Genomic DNA, 25,965 nt, shown 5'->3' on the forward strand with positions numbered 1-25,965 from the left:
TTCCTGCAAGGACTGCACCTATCTACTAAAGTGCCAACGAGTATTCTAAAACAAATCTGGGGCAATCACCAACAAGACCCAGGTACATGTGGCTGCCGCTTCCCCAGCGAGCACTCACCTCTTCTCTGAGAGTGCTTGCTGGGGAAGCGGCAGCCACATCTCTCCTGCCTCTCTGATCCATATCTTCCTGTAAATACTGGCTCTGCAGGAAGCTGGTGCCCCAGACGCGGAAGTGCCATTGGCCGTCATTGAACAACGTGGATCGGAGTATCCAGGCGACTAACGGGGACCTACATCGAAACTCTTCCAGTTCCAGAGAATTTCGGCAGTCCCAGAGTGGCGAGAGTGTGCCCTTAAAGCACTCATTGCCATTTATCATTTGGGAGAAAGTAATTTGTTCACTTAACCACTACCACACCACTTTTACTGGGCAATTCTTGGTTTGAGTTTTAGTGTGGCTAGCACTCAATTGCGCTTTATATTTCATCACATTAACATTTGTACACGTTATTCTAGATATCGTTTATTTAAAGCTGCACAGAGAAGCTCATTTTGTTTTAATATTGCGCTTCTCTTTTTCACTTATTGTACCCAGCATGTACCTGGATCTTGTTGGTGATGCCCCAGATTTTTGAAGGCAAGTTTTAAGGCAAGTTTTAGAATACACGTCGGCGCACCTGTATGATAGCCCCTGGAGGATGGAGGCGTTGCACCTAAGAGAAAGAAGATAATATCCAAAAGCCTGACCTGTTGGTCCACAATACCATCAGCGGACTCTCAGAATCCTGAGAGCTTAAAGGTGAGCAGCGCTACACCTGGTAGCAACCACCAAATCTCATGTGGGGGGGTGGGGGAGGTGTTACATAAAGATCATTAACGTAACACACTTATATAGTGTTACGCCGGTACTGCCCGCAGACCAGACCCGTCCCTTCTACTGAGGTGAGGAACGTATATGGGCACGCACCCGCAGCAAAAGGAGCGTGTCCGGAGTGTGGTGATTTTGGCGTTGCCAGGCCAGGTGACGTTTAGCTAGCAATACTTGCCGGTACCGGTGTAGAAGTGCCGTCGTCGTTGCCGTTTTAGCCAAGGTCAGGGATTGGAGAATTCCGGAAGGTCATTGTCCAAGCAGGGGTCGAGAGCCAGAGAAGGACGTCCGCCAAGCCAAGTCGTAACCTGAGTGAATGAGAGAGAGAATGCCAGAATAGTGATCCTAGTGGAAACTATGTCGAGCAATGACTGAATGGCAGGACAGGCAATATAAAGCGTGGCTGACCAATAGGAAGAGGAGGCAGGCCTGGAGGAGTGCATGGAGCTGTCCTGGATAGGCTGTCCAAAGGAGGATACAGGTGAGCAGTCTTTATGCCTGATTGATCCTTGTGTGTGTGTTGGGGGCGGAGCCTCACTGCAGGAGCAGTGAATAAATTAAGAGAGTCATGCGCGTGCTCTGTAACAGACGGGCATGCGCTCGTAAACGGTAGCAGCCGCATGAGAGAGGGAAGATCCCGCAGGAGCGCGAGAACGCAGAGGACAGCGGGGAACCCCCAGAGCCGCCGGAGGTAAGTGTTGCCAGCGAGGAGCGCGCGCCACGGCAGCGGGGGTTAATGAAGGTGAGGAGGGACCAGGGCGCGGGTGCCGCGATCCCAGAGTCCTCACAGTACCCCCCCCTTCAGGATCGGCCTCAGGACGATCCTTCCATTGTTTTGATGGAAACTTCTTACGGAAGCGTTTGAGGAGTCCTGGAGCATGAATACCTTTCAGGGGTACCCATGACCTCTCTTCGGGTCCAAAACCTTTCCAGTGGACCAAGAAGTGGACTTTACCTCTCGAAAGACAGGAATCCAGTAAAGCCTGTATCTCGTACTCTTCGTTACCCTGTACCATCACAGGATCTGGTTTAGAAGTGTGGTCCGGAAAGAGGCTACTGAAGATGAATGGCTTGAGAAGCGAGGTGTGAAAGACATTCGGAATCTTCATGCTTTGAGGAAGTTGGAGTCGGAAGGAAACTGGATTTACCTGCTCCATGATGGAAAAGGGACCCAGAAACCTAGGAGCCAATTTGAGGGAAGGAGTTTTGAGATGGATGTTCTTGGATGATAGACAAACCTTGTCCCTGGGTTTGTAGTTGGGTGCCGGACGACGGTGACGATCAGCCTGGGTTTTAGCTGTCAAGGATGCTTTTTGTAGTGCAGATTGGATTCTGGACCAAGAGTCTTGTAGGAGAGCAATATGCTCGTCCACGGCTGGTACTCCAGAGGAGTCTTTAGCAATCGGTAGGCGAGCCGGATGGAATCTGTAGTTGATAAAGAAGGGGGTCTCACGGGTAGACTCATTCCTGGAAGAATTAAAAGCGTACTCAGCCCAAATAAGTAATTCTGCCCAGTCATCCTGAGAATTAGAGACAAAGCACCTTAAGTATTTCTCGAGGTATTGATTAACCCTCTCGGTCTGTCCATTGGATTGGGGGTGATATCCAGAAGAAAAGGAAGATGAGATATCCAGTCTCTTGGTGAAATTCCTCCAGAATTTGGAGACGAACTGGGAGGCCCGATCAGACACTATGGATGTGGGAATCCCATGGATACAGAAAATCTCTTTGGAGAAAATATCAGCCAGGGCGGGTGAGGAGGGTAATCCTTTGAGAGGAATAAAATGTGCCATCTTGGAAAACCGGTCCACTACCACAAGAATGGTGTTCATGCCATTCGACCTAGGCAACTCCACAATAAAATCCATCGATATGTGGGACCAGGGACGCTCTAGAATGGGTAAGGGTAAGAGAAGACCCTGAGGTTTCTGATGAGGAATTTTGTTACGTGCACATACCGGACAGGACCGTGTAAATTCAAGAATGGTTTTAACCATATTGGGCCACCAGAAAGTGCGACGGATGAGATCCAACGTCTTCTTGAATCCTGGATGCCCTGCCGAGCAGACGGCATGTCCCCAGTCCAGTACCTCAGGAACTAATCTGGCCTCTATGTACAAAGAGTCTTTCGGAACCTCAAGACCGGTCGGAAGATCTTTTTGTGATTTAATGATCTTCTCAAGATTCTTGAACGCCACAGCCGCAATAACCCTTTGTTTAGGAAGGATGGACTCGGTGGTCTTTTCCGGTCTCTCTTCAGAAGAGTATTGCCTGGAGAGGGCATCCGCTTTGACGTTCTTTGTGCCGGGAATATATGAGAGAACAAAATTAAATCTGGAGAAAAATAACGACCATCGGGCTTGGCGAGGACCTAAACGACGGGCATTCTCAATGTACAATAGTTTTTATGGTCCGTGAGAATAATGAATTGCTCTTTTGACCCCTCCAGAAGATGTCTCCATTCTTGAAGAGCCATCTTGACGGCCAAAAGTTCCCTATTGCCCACATCATAATTTCTTTCTGCAGGAGAATTTTTTTTGGAGTAAAACCCGCAAGGGTGAAGTTTGTCCTGTGGAGAAAATTTCTGAGAGAGAACCGCACCTGCCCCACAGTCCGAAGCATCAACCTCTAGGGTGAATGGGAAATTAGTGTTCGGATGTCGAAGGATGGGAGCGGAGACAAAGGCTTGTTTCAGTGTTTTGAAAGCCGAGACTGCCTCTGGTGACCAAGATGAAGGATCTGCCCCTTTTTTGGTCAGTGTAGTGATAGGAGCGATGATAGTAGAAAAATTACGGATACATTTCCGGTAATAGTTGGAAAAACCTAAAAATCGTTGAATGGATTTGAGGGAATTGGGTTGCGGCCAATCCATGACGGCTTTCAGCTTCTCTGGGTCCATGGCTAAGCCTCTGTTGGAGATAATATACCCAAGAAAGGAAGTGGTAGACTGGTGAAAAAGGCATTTCTCCATTTTAGCATATAACCGGTTCTCTCGGAGGCGTGAAAGCACAAACTTCGTGTGAATGATATGATCCTGTAAGTTTTGGGAAAAAATAAGAATGTCATCCAGGTAGACAATGACAAAACGATTGAGAACATCCCGAAAGATGTCATTAATAAAGTCCTGAAAAACTGCTGGTGCATTGCACAAACCGAAGGGCATCACTAGGTATTCGTAGTGTCCACTACGGGTGTGGAAGGCAGTTTTCCATTCATCGCCCTCTCGGATGCGGATGAGGTTCTATGCCGCACGGAGGTCAAGTTTGGTAAAGAGGTTGGCCCCCTGAAGTCTGTCGAAGAGTTCGGAGATGAGTGGGAGTGGATAACGATTTTTCACCGTAATATGGTTCAGACCCCGGTAATCAATACATGGTCTGAGAGTACCATCCATCTTCTTGACGAAGAAGAATCCGGCCCCCGCGGGAGAGTTGGAATGACGTATAAAGCCCCGCTTAAGGTTCTTACGAATATATTCGTCCATGGCTTCCGTCTCGGGCAACGAGAGAGGGTAAGATTTGGCCTTTGGCAAGGTGTATCCAGGTACCAGGTCAATCGGACAATCGTAGGAACGATGAGGAGGTAGGAGCTCAGACTGCGTCTTGCTAAAAACGTCCAAAAATTCAGCGTAAGGAGAAGGTAACTCCCTCTGAGGATTGGATGTGTTAGCTAAAAGAATGGACGGTCGCTCCGTAGACACTGAAGATTCTTCTGACCTTGACCTCCAGTCAATGGGATTAGGAGATACCCAATTGATGAGCGGATTGTGCTTCTGTAACCAGGGCAGTCTGAGCGTAATCGGTGTACCTGGGGCATGAATCACGTCAAAGCCTAGGGTCTCTTCGTGGGAATGAGTAGAAAGGGTGATAGGTCCGGTCTCCAAGGAGATATATGCCAGAGTCTATCCCGACCAAGGCAACGGGGGAGTTCTTCTTGGAAAGTGGGATCTAATTTTGTTCAGAAAATGTCTGATCCATGAAGTTCCCTCCTGCGCCGGAATCCATAAACGCTGCTGTTGAGGTACGGAAGGTAGGACCAGAAAGGGAAACGGGAATGGTCAATCTTTTGGGGAGTTCCCTTCTGAGTAGGGGGCAAGGAGATTTAGCACCCAGAAAGCGCCCCTTCGTACTCACTGGGTTTGGTCGTTTCCCGAAGGTGGAGGATTGTCACGGGTATGCTGTTGAGAAGATCCGCAATGAAGACATGACTCTCCGGCTGAGCGAAGCTGTTGCAAGGGCACCCGAGGTTGTTGGACTCCGAGTTGCATTGGCTCTGGAGCTTCCAGCGCAGGCAGCGGAGAGAAAACGGGTCTCGGGTAGTAGAAAACCTGGAGAAGGAAGCACGGAAAGGCGTAGACCGGGATTGCTGACGCTGAGTGCGGCGTACCTGAAGGCGCTGATCCATACGATTGGCCAGGGTGATGAGGTCCTCCTGCAGTCCTGGCCTGGGTTGAGAGGCGAGTTCATCCTTCAGGGAATCCGATAGGCCATTCCAGAAAACGGAGACTAAGGCCTCCTGACCCCAACGAGTCTCAGCTGCTATGGTCCTGAATTCCAAGGCATATTGGGCCACAGGCCGACGTCCCTGTGTAAGGTGCAGCAGGGAATCAGAAGCAGTTTCTTGTCGTGCGGGGGTATCGAAGACCTGTCGAAAGTCACGTCTGAAGGCTGCGTAATCTCGGGTAATCTCAGGTCGCAGTTCCCAGATCGGGGAAGCCCATGCCAGTGCGTTACCTGTGAGCAGACTGTATACATAAGCTACCTTTTTCCAACCAGTAGAATACAGTTGCGGAGCCATCTCGAACTGGATCTCACACTGGTTGAGAAAGCCGCGACAAGCGTGGGGATCCCCTGCGTAGGGCTTCGGAGCCGGAATCTTCGGAGCTGAGGACAAAGTGGAAGTAGAATCGGACTGCGCCGGCGGCGCAGATGCAGGTGGTGCCTGTAGAGATAGGTCCTGTACCTGTTGGGAGAGGAGAACCACTTGATCCGTTAAGGCCTGGATTTGCTGATACATGGCCGTCATCATAGAGTCCACATCAGTCTGGTCTGCGTCTTGTGGGCTCGACATAATGTTACGCCGGTACTGCCCGCAGACCAGACCCGTCCATTCTACTGAGGTGAGGAACGTATATGGGCACGCACCCGCAGCAAAAGGAGCGTGTCCGGAGTGTGGTGATTTTGGCGTTGCCAGGCCAGGTGACGTTTAGCTAGCAATACTTGCCGGTACCGGTGTAGAAGTGCCGTCGTCATTGCCGTTTTAGCCAAGGTCAGGGATTGGAGAATTCCGGAAGGTCGTTGTCCAAGCAGGGGTCGAGAGCCAGAGAAGGACGTCCGCCAAGCCAAGTCGTAACCTGAGTGAATGAGAGAGAGAATGCCAGAATAGTGATCCTAGTGGAAACTATGTCGAGCAATGACTGAATGGCAGGACAGGCAATATAAAGCGTGGCTGACCAATAGGAAGAGGAGGCAGGCCTGGAGGAGTGCATGGAGCTGTCCTGGATAGGCTGTCCAAAGGAGGATACAGGTGAGCAGTCTTTATGCCTGATTGATCCTTGTGTGTGTGTTGGGGGCGGAGCCTCACTGCAGGAGCAGTGAATAAATTAAGAGAGTCCTGCGCGTGCTCTGGAACAGAGACGGGCGCGCGCTCGTAAACGGTAGCAGCCGCATGAGAGAGGGAAGATCCTGCAGGAGCGCGAGAACGCAGAGGACGGCGGGGAACCCCCAGAGCCGCCGGAGGTAAGTGATGCCAGCGAGGAGCATATATTGAAAAAATATTCCAAAAGGACAAGCACTTAGAGTAAAAAGGAACTGTTCACAAGTGGAAGTGTACAAAGAACAAATTGAGGATCTGGGTAACAAGTTTAAAGACAGGAAATATAATGGGAAGGCTGTTAAAAATGCTATTGATCAAGCTAACAATATAGAAAGAGCTTCCTTGATCCATCCTGTCAAAAAAGTAGATGCACATACAGGTAAAGCATTTCTCCCTTTCATTACACAGTTCAATGGTATGTCTAGGGAAATATCCAAAGTGTTTAATAAACACTGGGGGATCCTACAAAGAGACCCTATTTTACAATCAATATTACCTGACAAACCACAAATTGTGTATAGAAAAGCTCAAAATTTAAAATCCCAATTGGCCCCTAGTTGCCCCAAGAAGCATCAGGGTTTGGGACAAACCATGTGGTTAACAGAACTTAAAGGCTATTTCCCCTGTAAGAAGTGTATTGGTTGTAGTTATGGATCTAAATGTAAAGAATTCAAATCCAATGTCACCGGAAAGAGTTTTGAAATTCGCACGTTTATTAACTGCAAATCTAATTTCTGTGTTTACCTTTTAGAATGTCCCTGCAAATTACAATATGTAGGCAGGACGGGGAGACCCCTGAAAAGAAGATTCGCCGAACATGTGTACAATATTAAAAATGGTTTGGAGACACATAGTGTGTCCAACCATTTTAAATTGCATCACAATCAGTCTCCAGAGGGGCTTACATGTATCGGCATAGATTGCCCCAAGGTGGGTATCAGAGGGGGGGATAGATTACAGAGGGTCTCACAGCAAGAGACCTTCTGGATCTATACTCTCAAGACCCTCTCCCCTAAAGGGTTAAACATCGATTTCGATTTAGCATCTTTTCTTTGAATTAATTATTCATTCTCTCATCCAATGAAATTTTTATATATTATGTGAATTTGATACTGTTTTTATACAATGACACTGTTTATGCATAATATGTGATCCCATGTTTCCAAGATGAACCTGGGAGTCGCCCCAGAGGTGATTAACTTTAACCCATCTGATTGCAATTATCAGGAAGTTTAATGACTCTGACATGATTGGTTTCTAGTGGCTCCTATAAAGAGCTTGTCTAAAGCATCTTTTGCTATATCCTCTGTCAACAAAATGGGCTTCTTGTGCTATGGTGCTTTTCTTTAAACATACTCTGAAGATCCTGCTTGGTACTTGCTGTGTCTCTTCCTCCTTCTTCTGGTCTGATGCCTCGGCGCAATATTCTTTTCTTTCCACCATCGAGAGCTGCCCGTGGCCGAAGTGGGACAAATTCAAAGCAGGGGCTTTCTTGTCCTTCTTTAGCGGCATGTCAAGATATTCCCCTGTCCACTGCCATGTACCTATTGTTGATTACGATTTGTCGATTGGAGGCTATAGCGGAGTATGAGGAGCAGGATGCACGGAGCTTACCTAGCACGGTGCATCCGCTTTGACGTCGCGCGTGTGCCCCCCTACCTCTCATTTTCAAGTATGTCCGGGGCACTAAGTTACGTTACCTACTTTAAAAGTGACTTTTCCTAACATGTTTGCAATGGCAAATTTCAGAAGTCTGAAATACATTTAAAAAGGAAGATACTTTGAAGACACAGGTAAATAGTAAAGCAGTGTGATTATTGTTAGAGGAAGGAAGAGCAACAAGATTCATCAGTGAACCTTAAATCTATAAGCAGGTTTCTGATAGTGAAACTTAGGAGATACGTGCTGGGTACAGTGAGTGTTTATATATCATTAATAAGATTATTAATGAGGTTTTACATTAACATTTTGAGATACTGAGACTCTTTAACTGTTGTTTAAACTCATGTTATTGTGATTTGTGAGCAGTTATATGGTCCTAAAAATGGTAAAGGATAACTTTATACTGATTTATACCTTACTGCAATGTGCAAAGCATTTATTTATTTATCAAATGTTTTACCAGGAAGTAATACATTGAGAGTTACCTCACCTTTTCAGGTATATCCTGTGCATAGAGTTAAGATGACAAACAATACATGGTTACAAATACAGTTACATAAGTGAACAGGGTATACATTATATACAAGACATAGCATGCACAGTTAGAGATAATATATATTATAGGCATACACTGGCGACACACTTTATTCGAGCTTGGCTAGTCCCACGAATTCGGGTATACCCGGGTGTATTGAGGTTTGTGACTGTTTTCTGCCCGAGTGCATTGAGGTATTTTCCAAGCAGGGATTGAAGCATTTTATTCCTGCAGGCTGCAATACTGCACAGTATATATATATATACTGCATTACAATTCATGAATTTATGCCATCTGGTAGACACGCGAAGCATTGCAGCCTATTAAATCCTAATCATTATCATTTAACAGATCAGCCGCCCGTCAGCCAGGCATGAACCCAGGCTGGGAAGGCAAATGCAACGGGGCTTGTCAGAGGTGAGGAGCGGCGCATTGCAGGTATCTGCCAGGTACATACCGGGTATTTGCTCGAATAAAGTGTGTCGGTGCAGTATGTAACAACTATAGACCAGATAAAAATGTGAGACAGCTTTAGTTCTGAAAGAACTTAGACTGGTGGTGGCTGTGAGAGTCTCCGTAGATTGTTCCAGTTTTGGGGTGCACGGTAAGAGAAGGAGGAGCGGCCGGATACTTTGAGGAACTTTGGAACCGTGAACAGTCTTTTGGAGTCAGGTCTCAGATGATAAGTGCTGCATGTGGTAGGGATGAGGAGCTTGTTCAAATAGACGGGTAGCTTGCTCAGAAAATATTTGAAGGCAAGGCAGGAAAGATTAACTTTGCGCCTAGACTCAAGTGATAACCAATCTAGTTCATTGAGCATTTTGCTGAGGTGTGTTGTAGTTGCATTGGAGGAATGTGAGGGAGGGTACAAGAGGTTAAACTCTCTCACTTTAGCAGACCAAGGGAACCATACCCTAGCTGGCAGGTTTGCAAGCTGATTGGAAAGGGTAGGTTTAAAAGGAAGACAGCAGATTTCTTCCAGGCTGTCATTTTGCCTCTGAACCTGTGAGGAAACAGCTTGCAGAAAGCCTGACTGAGGGTAGAGCCGGAACTCCCTGTTGTGTGCCAGGAACTAAGGACTATTGTTTTTGTTTGCAGACTTATGCCATTTACTTTCATTGCTTTATTTTCTGTTCAACTACACCTGCTTCCCTGGTAAGGGAAATAAAGCACTTTTCATCGCAAGAAAGTTGTGTGTAAGCTCTTTTCCGACCATACCAACAAGGCCGATCCGTCACAAGGACAAAACGGCAAATTGAATTGTAGAGGGTATCAAGTTTTCTAAGGTGGGTTTGGAGTGTCGAGCCGTATACTATGTCCCCATAGTCGATAATTGGCATTACCATTTGCTATGCGATACGCTTTCTGACCAGCCTTCTTAGGATTTGTTCCTGTAAAATACACCTAGTTTGGCATAGGTTTTGGATGTCAGGTATCAGTGTGCATCCCGAATGTTAAATAGGAGTCAAACCATATGCCCAAGCATTTAAAACTAGTAACAGGAGTTAGGGTGGTGTTAGTCTTGGTTCTGATCTGGAGCTCAGTCATTGGAAGCTTTAAAAAATTAGCCTTGGTCCCAAATATCATTGTTATAGTCTTGTCAGTGTTTAAAAACAGTATGTTTTGGGAAATCCAATTTTCAAGTCTTGAAAAGCCAGATTGAAGTATGTGTTCAAGGTCGGAGAGGCTAGGGCTGTGTGCATATAAGATTGTGTCATCTGCATGTCATTGGATACGCTCTGTAATGAGAAGGAAAATTTTACAGGTACAGTAAAACCACACTTTCACGTACTGTACAGTACTACTGTAACTACAGCACAGCACTCTGCATACAGTACTATTGCAATATACTGAACTTTATTACTATTGTATAATGTACCATAAAGCATTCGCGGGGGGTATTACTACTGCATACTGTAGTTTACTTAGTAATATATGCAATATACAGTACTGTACTTTGTTACAGTAAGACACTTACCTTACATGTCCATACTTCTACAAAAAGTTGCGGCTCGTCGCCCTGATGCTGGTCTCAGATGCTGTGACATTGTGAGTCCTGCACCCATCCACTATGATGCTCGTCTGGGAACCCCCAGCACACTGCTCCAGCACCCATCCACTATGATGCTCGTCTGGGAACCCCCAGCACACCTGCTCCTGCACCTAACCACACAGATGACAGCGGCACTCCTCGCACCAGATCCAGCTTGTTCACCCGCATGCTGAATGTTTTCAGTGGTGTCGAAATCACTGACAACTCAACTGAGCAATACAGTGACCTAATGGAGGACAAGATTGATCTTCTTTTGGAGACCACGTTGAATATGGATAGGTGCATTGGTGCCATGGGTGTTCATATGGATAAGTTTGAGAGGAACATTGCGGGGCTCTATTCTTTCCTTGGAGTCCCTGCCCCTGTATGTCCGAAGCAGGAGCAGGAGGGTGGCCTGGAGGCACCTAATTCTACCATGGAGGAACTGCAACCCCCCTCCCCGTGCACCCTCTCTATCCCTTGATTTGACCTTCATGCTTCCAACACCAAGCATACCACGGGACCTTCCACGCTCACCCCTCCACCTGCAGATTACACGTATGCCCTTCTGGTAGAGGAGATGACAACACTAGTAAGGCCATGACAGGAGATGACAAACCCAGTAAGGCCACGACAGGAGATGACAACCTAGGTAAGGCCAAGACAGGAGGAAAGCATCCTCCCAGACAATCTAACCTCGCCCGCTGCAGAAGGACACCCACTCCAGCACCCAGGATTGTAACGCCCAAGACATCATCTTAAGAGAACTGCCCCAGCGCGTCCGGGAGAAATACAAGATCAGAAGTGGTGGTCTAGCCCAGAAATATGCCCTGTTCATCTTTAAACACCACGTCAGTTTTGAGCTGTACAGTGAGTGGACCCAACATGTACATTTTGAAGGCAATAAATCCAAGAAGGGTCTGCCTGCAAATTTAAGGATCACAATTTTGGAAGAACTGCAGCGTTATTTTAATGTGACCACTCATCTTTTGAGAACGTGAGAGACAGCATCAATTGCCTTTTGAGGCATATAAGTGCTCTTCCCTGGAAGTTCACCCACTTGTTTCATGACTGATGCTAGTTCCAAATTTACTTAAAAATACATAGGCGCCGCTAATATTTTTAATTTAAAAAAAAAGCTGTGTGTGCTGTGCGCGCGCATAGTAAGTGAAACTTCTTTGACTTTTGTCACAGAAATTGACTTATAACGCGCGTGCTCGGCACACATGTGTCAGTGTGTCAGTCAGTGAGTATGTATGTGTTTGTTTGTGTGTGTGTCAGTCAGTGTATGTATCTGTACCGGTCAGTGTGTGTATTTGTGTCAGTCATTGTGTGTGTGTGTGTCAGTGTATGTCTCTCTCTCTGTGTCGGTCAGTGAGTGTATGTGTGTCAGTCAGTGTGCGTGCGAATGTGTGTCAGTCGGTGTGTGTGCGTATGTGTGACAGTCAGTGTGTGTGCGCGTGCGTCAAAGTGTGCATGCGTCAAAGTGTGCATGCGTCAGTGTGTATGCGTCAGTGTGTATGCGTCAAAGTGTGTGTATGTGTTTATTGGCAGCAGTACCAGCATCATGAATGTTGAGCGGGTGGGGGAGCTCACAGTGGGGGGGAAGGAATAGGCACATCATTCAGGGGCGGTGTTCGGTACATCACTGGGGTGTGCGTGCGTGTGTCAGTGTGTGTCAGAGTGTGCGCGTGCGTGCGTCAGTGTGTGCGCGTGCGTCAGTGTGTGTCAGAGTGTGCGCGTGCGTGCGTCAGTGTGTGCGCGTGCGTCAGAGTAAGTGTGTGTGTGTCATTGTGTGTATGTGTCAGTCAATGTGTGTATGTGTCAGTCAATGTGTGTATGTCAGTGTGTGCGTGTCTGTCAGTGTGTGTGTGTCTGTCAGTGTATGTGTATCTCTCTGTGTGTACCGTATGTCTCTCTGTCTGTGTCCTGCCCCCTCTCTCCTGACTCCCCCCACCCCCGACGGAGCTGCGGACCCGGGGGGCTCAGTCTGAGTCTTCTGAGCAGATACCCCCCCTTCCCCCCGGCGGCGCGCTCAAGCTCCCCCCTTCCCCACAACCCGGCGGCGCGCTCAAGCTCCCCCCTTCCCCACAACCCGGCGGCGCGCTGAAGCTCCCCCTTCCCCACAACCCGGCGGCGCGCTCAAGCTCCCCCCTTCCCCACCCCCCGGCGGCACGCTCAAACCACCCTATTCCCAGGCTGTTAGGAGCGGCGCCGGCCTCCCTCCTCCTGTCCATTGGCATGGCAGCGGGCGGGGAACGGCGCCGCTGCCAGCCGCTTCTGCGCATGCGTGACGCGCGGCATGGCAGTGGGCGGGGAACGGCGCCGCTGCCAGCCGCTTCTGCGCATGCGTGGCGCGCGGCATGGCAGCGGGCGGTGGAACAGCGGCGCCGTGGCAGTTAGGAGCGCCGGCTATCGCCGCCGCATGTGAGCAACTGGGTGCGGGTGTGTGGGAGGGTGAGGGGGGTGTGGGAGGGTGAGGGGTGCGGCGGCGATTAGGAGCGGCGCCGGCGGCTATCGCCGGCGCCGCCGCCACATGTGACAGGGGGAGTGTGAGCGGAGCGGCGTCCATTACGTGACGTCACTTCCGTTTCACATTTCGCCCCCCCATCTATCCAGTTTTATCCCATCAGAGGTGCCACTAAAGAAGTTTCACTTCAAAAAACTGTTAATTGTTTTAAATTGTTTCATTTTTTTTATGCTTGGTATAATAATTTTTTTCTATTTCTGTTTTTCATGTGCATGTCAGGAGCTGGGCGAAGACAACGTGCAAGAAACTCAGGGCCTTTCATGCACTAATCCTGTTTTTTCTTTCTTTCAGAGATGCAGTACTACAGGAAGGGGGGTGGGGTGTGCTAACTTATTGTACTGTGTGCATACTGTATAAGAATCAGTAATTTGTCCTAATCCCTCCTCTCTCAATGACAAAAGAACTACAGAATGCAATGCAGCAATTACGAAGAAGATATAGTCAAGATTGAACATTTTGAAGGGGCAACGTTGTAGCTTTGTATTATTCCTTTTTCCTTTATTATCCTGTACAAATAAAATTGTTCATTCTTTTAATATACTTTTTGGTGTGGCAATGGTTTAACTGTCTATACACTTACAGTAATACTACTGTATACCTACAGTAAAGTTCTTTGGCCATTTCAATATATAAAAATGTGTCATTGATAAACTGTACAGAATAAATTCATCAGAATAATTTGAACCCACCCACCCCCAAATAAAAATGATAGTATGCCACCTCCTACAGTACAGAGTACAGTACAGTAGAATTTAAAAGCAATTGATTTTAAAAATGGCAAAAATTGATAAAGTATAAAAAAAACATGCTTTACATAATGGTTTCTTAAAATCACTCATTCAATAAGCCCATGTCGAGGGAAAAAAAAGGGTGCTTTTTTTTTCCAGACTTAAAATTCACATTGAATGCAAAGTCATTCTCACCAAATCCCCAAGAAGGAGGGAAGGTGCCACTACAGTACTCTAATGCTGTGATGCGCATGCGTTTCAAACCAGGCATACAGCCATGGCCGCTTTTATTTTAAAACTTCTCGGTTATTTTCCGGATACTTTTTCTGAATGCCATGCGTTTGACCGCGTTCATGGTTTATAGTCGAAGAAGATGCGACGTTATATTTTTGTAATACTGTATAAATCTTCCAATTTACAATTACTGCGCGCGCACACACACAGACTTGCAGAAAATTTACGGCTGTACTGTAGGTTGAATTGCTATTAGACTTTAAGACAACAGCGGTATTGCAGTATTGCGGCCAGAGCTAAAAAGCCGAGCGCTAACATATCGCTAACATATCGCAAACTGCTCCGTAAAAAAACAAAACATACTGCATCTGGCCGCGGTTATCAGAGCGACGCGGCTACGGCCGCCTTAGGATAAAAGCGGCTGCAGCTGTAGTAATTACTCAACCAAGAACCCAAGGCTCAAAGTTAATGTGTCTTTGTTTTTTAAAGAAACTCCCATGGCCCAGGGAAGTTAATGACTCGAATGCCTTTTGCAACTAAATTAGTCTGTCTTTGTCTAAGGTGTATGCGTCCTTGAATCCTTGGAACTGTTTAAAATGTAATAAAGAGTTAGCACTCACAGAGACCACTCACAGAAACAGTACTGTATGAAAAGTAGAGCAAGCGTAGCAAAAGTTGAAAGTATTGAATAATAAATCATACATAAAGAATAAAAGATATACAGGCAGTCCTCGTTTTACAACGCTTCGCTTTACAACGAATGGCTTATCCAATGCAATGCAATGCATACCTATATTCATTTTTACAACGCCAAAATGGCTTATCCAACGCTCTTACGACGCTTTGCAGCGTTGTGTGTGTGTGTATATATATAAACATATTCACATAAACAACGTTGCAAAGCGTTGTAACAGCGTATATATATAATATTATACCATATAATATTATATTATACTATATAAAATATTATTTATGATGTTATATTATATATATAATACAGTATATACACTATATAATTTATGTGTGTGCTGCATATCGTATTGCATGCATAAAATATTTGGTGTATTTTAGTGTTAAAATGCCTTCAGGAACGGCACCTTTCATTTAAACAGTGTTCCTATGGGAAAACGTGTTTCGCTTTAAAACGTTTCGCTTTACAACGCCATTTTGAGTAACGCATTGTGTCGGATAACCGAGGACTGCCTGTACATTTTTATTTTTGTGGTTTCTTAGCAGAATTAATAACACATGCAAGTCTACTGTAATTATATTGCAAAATGCAGCATCGTTGATAAAATAAAACAGTAGTGATGATAACAATGTAAAAATGTATTGAATATGAAAACATAGCATCATACTGTATAAGGTTTTGTATAAAGCTCACAATTATTCTCTCCTTCTCAATAAAAATGAAATTGTCACTTAAATTTTTTTTCCTAGTTGGATTTTTAAATCAGATTCACAAAGCACAAGCAACATAAAAAGTGATATTAGAGTTCCATTGAACTTCCTCCTTATCTTTTGCCGCTTGATGTCAAAGTTTATTTTCTGGAGGGAAAAAAAATTATACTATTATTTCCAGTATTGTGCATGCGTACAAGCATTGAAACTGTATGGCAAGCATACTGTACACTACTATAGTGTCATTGGGAATTAAAACAGCAGTACAAGCAATATCCTACATGTTTTTTTTTTTTTTAAATAAATCAGTTCTGTACTATGAGAACAAACTTGTGGCATTTAAAAAAATTACAAATGTTTGAGACATTTTTAATGTTTCTATTGTTCTGTAATGTAATGTCCTTAGTGCACGCATATAATTGCACCAAGCACGAATCTACAGGATTCACTTAATATTTCCTAATGTTTGGACGAGAGGCACGGCTGCCTGTAGACGTTCGTCTGAAAGTATCTACTGGTGGGGTACCCAACAGATCACAGTATAAGTACGTTCAACGGCTCCAAGAAAGCCTGCAGTGCAATTACCAGCTTGCGTAGAAAGCATCAGCCGATCTGAATGCCTGCAACAAACGGCGCTACGACCATAAGGTCCGCCATCGGGAATTTCGTCCCGGAGATGCCGTTCTCCTGCGCAAGCTAGGGATCCCCAGCAAACACAACTGGCAAACCGCTGGCGTGACAGAGTGTTCAAAGTGGAATCTCAGATGCCGGGCCTCCCTGTCTACCACATACATGACGCGGTTGGCAGGGTAAAGGTCTGGCACCGCAACCATCTACTGCCTATCCCGCAAATGGGAGATAATGATCCCGAGATAGACTGTACCATTGGCCGGGGAGCCTGAGGGATCTGAAGAGAATTCAAAATCAGTAATGGAAACAAATGAGGATCCTATGGAAGGACCTTCTTCTATCTCAAATAGAGATCAATGGACACCTCCCAAAGTAGCAACGGGTAATGGGCCCAGCCGCATGTACTCATCTCGGTGGCTCCAATGAGCCCTCCTCTGGACCCCAGGAGTCCAAGTTTCATACAATCCAGAGACTTTACAGAGACTGCATGAGAGAGTCAGAGCCTCAAGCTCATGATCATTACTCCCCAGAGGGAGAGATGGAGGAAGAGCTGAACAGAAGCCAAAGATTAAGGCGCCCTCCAAATCGTGGCCTATGATTCATTAGGGGCGCCCCACTATGAGCCTCATCAGCTAGCTAAGAGCAAGCTGGCCTCAGTCATCAACATGTTTGTAGAGATGTACAATATAGTTTAAAGTTATGTACCCTGTATTAATTTGTATTATATAACCTGCATTTTTATTATATAATCCTATGTACTGTGGGAGGTTGCAGGGCACATGGGTGTCGACGGCAGGGTGTGCACACACCCCATGGTTTGGGGGAGCTGCGGGTGGTCGTCGGAGCTCCACAGTGGAACTGAGCAGAGGGCACTGTCATCTTGTAGAGGTTCATGCATGCGCAATAGAGACTTGTGCATACATAGTGCTTTAGGAGTTACGGCAGCCATTAGAAGTAGGCCCCCGCAAGGGAACTATAGTTCCCATGGTGCGCAAGAGCCAATAGAGCTTCTCGAATCACCTGCTACAAGAATGATACATTTGGCGCACTAAGGAGCCACGCGCCAGTCGGAAGGGGAGCAGGAACCAAGTAGGTAGTGTCCAGGGAAGCACAGCTAGGCCTAGTTTGCCCCTTTAGGCCCCAGGTAAGCCCTGAATCCCCAATCAGCTTGTGGGTGCTTCAGGGACAAGATCTTAGATAGGAACATTGCCCTTTAGATCTATAGTGTCAGGGACACAGTCAAGACACCACAGTCCTTGCGGCCTGTGGTCTGGCACCACACCACCACTGCAAGACCGAGACTCTCTTTAGTGGGACACTCCAACGGGAGTCCACCCCATGCAGTGGCGGATGCCGTCGCAGACGAAGATAACGTGGGACCAAACTGATCCTATCATCAGCCAGCAGCACCCGGGTGCTGGAGCACCCGGCAGGTACCATCTAAGTGCTCCAACGATTCACACACATTCTGTTGGTAGCGCTACCGCACACGTTGGTTGTGGGTTGTGGCTCCTGTGGACACTGAGTTGTTAGGTGCCCACGGCACCTAAGAACTTTGGGGGAGACCTCACCAGATGTGGACAAGGTGGTTGGACAGTGGGGCGCTTTGTGGGGGTAAGGCCATGCGAGGCCTGTATGATATGCATTAGAGTGTTTTTAGGGTATCTATGTTCAGTAAACCTGTTTTGTGTGTGTGTGTATTCATTGTATTGGGTCCTGTGAAGGGGTTATCCAAGTGCTGCTAGGATCCCTCCTATGAGCCTATCAGGTAACACACCACACATAGTCATCCTAGACACGAGGGAAAAGGACTTATAATTATTTAGAAAACTACTCCTCACTTGAATGTGTGAATGCACTGCAAATAAGACAGCAATCTTCATTCTGATCATCCAGTTTGTGTATAAAGTGACATGTATACACGAGACGGATATATAGTGTATAATATACTGTATGAACTGTATTTTCAGGTCTCTCCAGATATTCTGTGTCCACCAGTCCAATAAGTCCAACTACCTTGGAGGTGACACTACCTGGGAGGTGATGACCTACCTCAGGCACTGTTCCAAAGCAGTAAGATGAAAGGGAGCAGGTGGTCTCCCTTCTGCCTTACTGGCATGTGCCACGTGGTCTTACAGCTGGTGCTTAAGCTTGCTGTTGGCCCAGCATTTATTAAGCTTGTTCACAGTGTGGACTGTATTCCCCGGGCATTGATGTGGGTGAGGGTTCACCCCAAATTCTCTGTTTCTCAGAGGTCCTATTGCATGATCACAAAGCTCCTAATAATTTGAAGGGGAATTCCACAACTTCATTAATGAGAATCTCAAATTCCTCCTCAGTGATCTTGAGACTTTGTATTGTAGAGGCATAAAAAAATTGAGCACTGGTTCCAGCAAAAGAAGTGCATGGCTGCTCAGCAATGTCGACAGTTCAACTGTCTAGATGATATGGCTGAGTAATTCAGTTTTTAATGTGTATTTATTTGAAATTGCAATATGCTCATGGATGTAATGTTAGGTAACGCACATGAGAGGAATGCACATTTAATTTTTTTTACAATGCGCGTGTACAGTGTATTACAGTATTTAATGCATCTCAACTCAATTTCATACAAATAACATTAACTAAGTGTATGTACAGAAAAGCCCGGGCGCTACCTCAAATGGATGACTTGTGGGGTGATACAATTCTAGTGATAGAACAATACAACCTTAAAGAGTACTTTAAGGTCCCCTCTACTTCCGAATCTCTTCCCGCTGCTCAAACCCCAAAGAGGACCTATCCAGGATCCTTGGTAATATGGAAAAACAGACAAAAAATGGGGGAGCACAGGTTGAGGGACTATACAGACGTTTGTAAAACTGCACGGTATAGAGCTGTGAGATTAAATAAGGTGTACAATAACGTAAACACTTACACGCCCTTGTGTAAATGCTTTCACATCAAGGTATCTTTACTTTAGGTGTCTTCTCTTCTGTGTTCTTTCCGCTTATAATTTTTCTTCTCCTCTGTTGTGAAGTTGAGCGTTTCTGGTCTTCTCCACAGGAATGATTTGCGATGTCGTCCTCAGGATTAAATGAAACGAGAACAAATTGCGCAAGGGACAATACAGAAAATATAAAATATATCTGGGGTAGACAACTGTGTTAAAATCAGAAAAGCAGAGGAATACTGCATCCACTCACACGGACAAGCGTGAGTGATCTCTGGAGGGAGGTGTCTTTGATGGCACATCACTGCAGGGCTGTCACGCACCCCACCTGCTCTTTGCACCAAACAAATAGGGAAAGAAGGGGTGAAGGGGTGAAGGAGCCAGTCTATCGGAAAATGTTTGTGCAGGATACTCAAGTGCGCAGCTAACTCTCCGCGTCCGGATGGTATGCTGTGCTCCTGCCTCCTGCTTCCGACGGTGGCTGAAGTGGTAAAAAAAAGTCTCAGGGATACTAGCAACGCGTTTCGCCCTTCTTGGGCTTCCTCAGGATGCGGAGAGTTAGCTGCGCACTTGAGTATCCTGCACAAACATTTTCCGATAGACTGGCTGTTTCTATGCACACCTAGCTCTTGAGTCATTTTGACCAAGTGCTTTTTAATGTTTTGTTAGGACTCTGTCCTGTTGTTGTTAATAAATATCATGTCTTTTCACCCTTGCACCCTTGTGTACCATCGTGTGATCCAGGCACTATTTGAGTGATTTAACATACTCAGTTGAAGGTTTGGATTTGAAGCTCCAGAGAGGGGAGAAGAGATACCAATTTGAGTTCATACTCACACATGGCCGTGTGAGTCTACTGTTAACCTAACGCGGTTACATTTTAAATCCACCTCCGCCCCGTCACCCCTTCTTTCCCTATTTGTTTGGTGCAAAGAGCAGGTGGGTGCGTGACAGCCCTGCAGTGAGGTGCCATCAAAGACACCTCCCTCATCTTTTGTCTGTTTTTCCATATTAACTAAGTGTAGCCAGGTCTCCCCAGAGTGTCCGCTCCCCCCTCACCTCGATGCCGATCGCGGGGGCCGCCGAGTCCCATGGCGGCCCCGCCGGACGCTCTGGGAGGTGAGGGCGGTCGGGTCCCGGCTCGGGGGTTGCACGTCACAGGACACCCGGCGCTCCCGGAGCCGGGCGGTGAGCCAGCCGCCATTGTTCCTTGGCTCGCGCATGCGCAGTGGTCGCGCATGCGCGGAAGGAACCCTAGTGCCAGGGAGGTGTTGCGCGAGGGTGAGGAGAGCCGAGAGAGAGTCATGGCAGGCCCGACAGAGTCGCGCATGCGCAGAAGATAGGCCAGAGTTAGGAAGGAGTCGCGCGAGAGTAGGGACAGTGAGAGGGATGTTGCGGCGGCCATTAGGGGTTAGTGCAGGCAGAGGGAAGGCGCGCACAAGGCCCCAATGTAAGTACAGGTGCCCGGGACTACAATTCCCATAGTGCCTAGCGAGGGAGGCACCAGGTGCCTCATAGGAGCCAATAGGGCTGCAGGACTGCCCTGGACAGAAAAGAGATACATTTCGCGGACTTGGACCAAGCCGTCAGTCAGAGTCAGGAGCCCAAGGAAAGAGGTAGGGTGCAGGAGTCAGGGACTCCATGCACTAGGCCAGCGGCCCTAAGGTCCAAGTTAGCCCTTATTCCCCACCAGGTTAGTGAGTGTTGCCAGGGACAGTCTCAGGTTAGGGACCCCTGTCACTCATTGTAGTTAGAGCTGGGGAATAGAAAGAGATAAGGGGGCGTAAGGTTAGTCTGCAGAGTGTTGTGGAACAAAATAGTTCTATAACCAAATAAACATCTGATTTTTTTGCGTGAGGCACTGGGGGGTTCATAGCGGTACCCAATCCGGGGAGCAATAGCCCAGGTCCGCGTTGCGCGTAGTATGAGGCAACTGGGGGGTTCATAGCGGTAACCAATCCGGGGAGCCATGGCCCAGGGCCCGTATTATGAGCAGGGTGGGTACAAGACCTAACTGCATAGGATAGGCAACCCCGTATGCCCTAGGAGTTTACCTTAAGCCACTTAAGGATGCTGTACTATAGGGATGGCCTATAGTGCAGTGTGTGTCACGTTGCTATACTGTCAGATAGGGACTCAGCGGACGCTGTAGTTCCAGTGACGGAGTTCGGACCCACGTTGGGGTCCACAGAGAATATCGCCAGGATAGGATCAGACGGGTTCATCGCACGTCTGACCCTTTGTGAAGCGATGCTGATCCGAGCACCGGAGTGCTCGGCAGGTATCTACAGTTCTAAGTGCACCAACGGGCCCTTAGTGTAACTGTGACTGCGCAGTCACCCACTGACTCTCTGCAAGAGTGCGGGACATTGGGTGGGGTTTCTTTGGACACTGGGTGGGATCATCTGGTGTTGGGGAAGCATCCTGCGCGACGCAGTAGGTGTCTCCTTTAGAGAGGGACACAGGTTATATAAAGGTATTGCCGTGATATGTTATATTGCATGTTAGTAAAGTCCTTAGTTATATTACTTTCTGTCTATGTGATTATTGTGATTGTCCTGCGAGGAACCACTCCCCCACTGGTGGGAGCCATTGCAGGTGGAGGCACTGCACCTATTGTAAGTGGTTGTCCATAGTATTGTAATTGCCCCAGGTTCCCCGTGGCGGAAGCTCAGCCCTCCTGTGAGCCAACAGGTAATGCACCACACACACCTGGTAACACGTACAGTATGTTCTCCGCACCCACACCATATCTGCGATTGGGGGGGGGGGGGGAAACCCGTTACATAAGGTACAGACGTTTTGCAAATGGTCATTGTTTTTCCATTGCATTAGCTCTGAAGTGCTAATTCCCATTTTGTGTAATTTGTATTATTTGTTAATATGTCACATAAAATAACTGCTGTGAAGCGCTATGTACATTAATGGTGCTATATAAATAAAGATATACATAAATACATACAACTGACTTGAATGGGAAGTAATGCCCTTTCGGGTGTGCTAACCCGTAATTAAGCTTGATAAATCTGGGGGTAAATCCCTTATTTTCAACAAAGGTAGAAGACGTCTAGTGCAAGGAATTTGCCATCCAGCAAGTTCTGTCATGGGTGCTGAAATTTGTTCAGCTTTTCAAAGATTTCCCAAACTGTAGGCTGTTATTTCATTGGAGTGCATAACTTGGTGCTTGTACTACTATTGCCACAGCCAATTACATTATGTCAGGATTGCACACTGCAAGCACTAAGAGCACCCATCACTGTTAGTAATCATTCCTAATACACCAATATCATCAATATCATCAGTTGTCAATTGTGACTGTGATCTATACTTTCCACCTCCATCTTCAGTTCATTCTGTTGCATGAATGCAACTTAGGCAACTTTTCCCCCTTCAACTTTTCAACCTTGTTCCCACAATAGTGCTGTGGATGATGAGGAAAATGAGTACGACATTGGCAATGGAACTTCTGTTTCATTGTTTTGAAAACATGGAAGGCACATTGATAAACCTGGCTCAAGAACAAGATTGTTTCTGTATGATCTAATATTTATACCAACAGCCACGCAGTCTGCACAACCCCTCCATAAATTCTCACCAGCAACTGAGGGCAACTGTATCATTATCCAGATTTTCTGCAACTAAAGCACAGTGGTACACTGCAATTTAATATGATGTGTGATATTCACATTATTGATACTGTATACACAAAGATTCATCCAGCGCAAGCAACCTGATGTGATAAGAAGACAGCAATAGCTTCGAGCATGAGTACCATCTCAACCTCCAGCACCAAAAGTCACATGTGTGTCTCCCTCTCTTTTCTTTTTTGTAATGTCTATAGTATAACATAATTTCTGTTGGTGTGTGTCATTGTATTTATGCATCTTTCAGCAATATAATTTACAGGAACGTGGGCCAATTGATTAAGGACAAAAGTGGGACTACTATATGTAGCCCCGGTAAGAAATGGGGGCTATAAATCTTTCTCCTTCTGGTGTAAGTCCTGTTAAGGGCAGGCCACCAGTAGTTATCATGGGTTTTTCCCCCGCACAAGCCCTGCCTTGAGTGATGGAGGCAGGCCTCTGACTCTGAGGGCAGGCCTGAGCCAGAGGGGAGGTCATGCTGACATCATAAGGGATGGGGCTGTCTCTATTTAGTGGGCTGTTCCTGTAAGTGACAGTTAGTTCAGCAGAGAGTTATGTCCTGGGAGTGGAGGAGTTGAGTTCTGTCCTGGGAGCAGAGAGGGTGCTGGAGCAGAGAGAGAGATGGTCTGGGAGTTAGAAGGAGACAGGAGAGTAGATGCTCAGCACCTTGATTAGAGCTGATAGCACTGTAGTGCTGTGGACCAATGCCCCTCACCCTGCTGAGGGGGTGAGGGGGAAGAGATCTACCCTCACCTAGAGAGTACATCCTGGAGGTGGGGGTTGGGGTATTGAAGCCCCAAACAGCCCATCCTGCTAGGGTAAACCTAGAGGAGAGGAGTGGAGGAATACCTGTACATTTGGAAGCACTGCTGTACATGAACTGCTGCTGCTGTGTGCTGTATCATTGTTACAAGGACAATAAAGACATTGCTGTTTTATATAAAAGAGACTGTGTGTGAGATTGGAATCTCTCGCCCTGGGACCAGGGCTTCTCTGGGAGGATTCCAGCCTATTCCCTAGGTTTTCGCCAGAGATGGAGGCGCTGCACCACCACCACTAAATATGAAGGCATATACCCCAGAAGCCTGGTCCTGTCATCCCCCACACCAACGCGGGAGACTCAGGCCCTCCTGTTCCAAGCAGAAATGCACCACCATAGTACATGTAGCCAGCCCTCACTACACCCTAGAGGGGTGCGGGGGGGGGTGAACATGGGTTACATATATATTGTATTTTTCAACCTTTTCTCTGCCACTTCCTTTTATTTAGTTTATAAATAAATAACTATTGTACTTTGGCTGCTATTTGTTCTTTACATAAATCAACAATAAACACATCTACATTTTCTTCATTAAATGCACACAAAGGGCACAATTTAGGTAATGCAAAACTACAGTATTTTCAGGCTCACAAAAATCCAACAATCGCCTATTTGGACTCTTGAAGTTTTCTCTCGCTTGTGGGTTGTACCTTTGTATATACCATGTCTGGCTGATGATAATAATCTTATCGTATTAGTAATACAGTTTCTTACTATTTTCATAAATTACTTTGTTATACTATGGAAAATTGTTGGAGAATGACAGCCCAATCACTTTACTCCACCAGTCACAGCTGTGTGGGTTTTAAATAATTAATTATTTATGCGCAGCCAGACATAGCAATTAACATCCAGATGAATATGATATTCTGATCAGAAATGCTATGCATTTCAGCTGTCCCCCAAGCAACTAACTGTCAAAGCTGAAGTGGGACTTGCCAAACAACTAAGACATCTGCTCTAAAGCAAAAGAGAACAGATTCTTAAAACAGCGTTTGCACACATTTCCCTTTCTCTCTGCAAGATACTGTAACTGATAAATTCACATATTCTGGTCCATTTACATTTTCCTAGCTTGTACTTGCCTCTGCTCCTTCCCTCACATAAAGACATACAGTATACATTATAATAAATAAACTGTAGTATTTTCTACTTTTTTTTTAAATTTGTTTTATTTCCTCATGTGTAGAGAAACTCAGCTCTGGAATTGCGAGTTTATCAAATATTAATCTCGCCAGCCCTAGGGTAGCAAGATAGGATCTGAGGGCAGGACTTAGAAAAAAAATTCATTTATCCTGCATTAGATTGATGCCTGGGGTCTCTGGAGCTGATATCAATAATATCAGCTCCAGAGACCCCGGCTTCCATCCGATGCAATAAAAATACATTTACAGGAACTCCATTACCTTAGCAGCTAACCGCTAAGGTAATGAAGGAGTTAACTATCAGTGCCAGTGACCAGTTTATTGTGGGTAGTGGGCGTCGGTGAAGGTGGTATTTGGCCCACGTGAGTGTTTAGACCTTGCGGGGGGGTGCAGAAGGGGTTAACCCCTTCATGCGCAAACTGGGGCAGGAGAATTTCTAGGGGGGGCGCAGCCGGTTACAGAGGCCCCGCTCTCTTCCACACAGCATTTGAATTAAATACCGGGGGAGGCGTGAGGACTCTGTAACTAACTTACCTGCTCTCTGCCGGGTTTTGGCGATGCCATGGCAACGCGCGTCTAATGACACTGCGGGGTCACGTGATGTGACATCACATGACCCGCAACATAATTTGCCGCTGATTCATTGGAGGGGAAGGGGGCGGGAAAGCTGAGGCTCCCGGGCAGGGGGGCGCAGCTCAAGAAGTTTGCACAACCCTGGTCCAGCCAGTATAAAGTAAATAAAACATCTACTGTACTTACCCCTGCCAGAATAAAGGCCTTCCTCATCACCGTTCTCTGCGTCCACGTTCTCCGTGACTAGCAACAGTATAATAAAAATACACACTAATGGCCTCAAACCCCTTAAACATCATAGCGATTAGTAACCGCTAACGTAATTAAGGGTTTAACCCCACTCCCTCGCTACCCAGGTGGCCTAACCACCCACTCCGGGGCTACTACCACCACCCTCTAGCCATTGATTAGCACAGTGGTACATCATGCCCATATAATATGGTTTAAACAGACAAGTGTCCTACCGCTTAACCTACAGTAATAATCATATAGGGAAGAAGTATACTGAGGTGCAAAGGGATATAAATAGATACAGTATAGAGCACATAAATGTTTCCCTAGGTAGGGGAACACACAAAATTCCCATATATGCACACGTTCAGCTATATAATATTGGGTGTAGAGAACTGATTTAATCTC

This window comes from Ascaphus truei, chromosome 4, assembly GCF_040206685.1.
Source record: "Ascaphus truei isolate aAscTru1 chromosome 4, aAscTru1.hap1, whole genome shotgun sequence".
In the NCBI taxonomy this organism is placed as follows: Eukaryota; Metazoa; Chordata; class Amphibia; order Anura; family Ascaphidae; genus Ascaphus; species Ascaphus truei.